This window comes from Theobroma umbraticum, unplaced genomic scaffold, assembly GCF_002168275.2.
Source record: "Theobroma umbraticum cultivar Fairchild unplaced genomic scaffold, ASM216827v3 scaffold_12.1, whole genome shotgun sequence".
Classification (NCBI taxonomy): domain Eukaryota; kingdom Viridiplantae; phylum Streptophyta; class Magnoliopsida; order Malvales; family Malvaceae; genus Theobroma; species Theobroma umbraticum.
The window spans coordinates 2,767,034-2,767,448 of NW_018397269.1; positions in this window are offsets into that span (position 1 = coordinate 2,767,034).

Here is a 415-nt window from a genome sequence, read left to right on the forward strand (position 1 = left end):
CGGATTTGGGTTGTGACATTAGTCAAATTGTCATTGTCATTTAATATCACGTAGTGTTAATGTGATATGTTGACATATCATAATGGATAATGACGCGATATACTTATATAACATGATAACATTATCACGTGACATTTTCACCCTCTACGTCAGCACCTTGTGGATATAAAATTTGCAAGAGTTGTTTTGATTAATTGTAGTTAATCAACCATTCAACTGCTAAGGTAAAGCAAAAGGTTAGTTTGGTTTTGGACATCTAATAACCGAACTAACCAAACTAATGTTTAAAAATAACTGAAATCGAACTGAATTTCACAAATAACCGAACTAATCTAAACCAAATTAATTTGGTTAGTTCAGTTTAGTTTCCAAAAACCGAACTTGAGAATATTCTTTTTTTTTTTTTTTGGCTTGT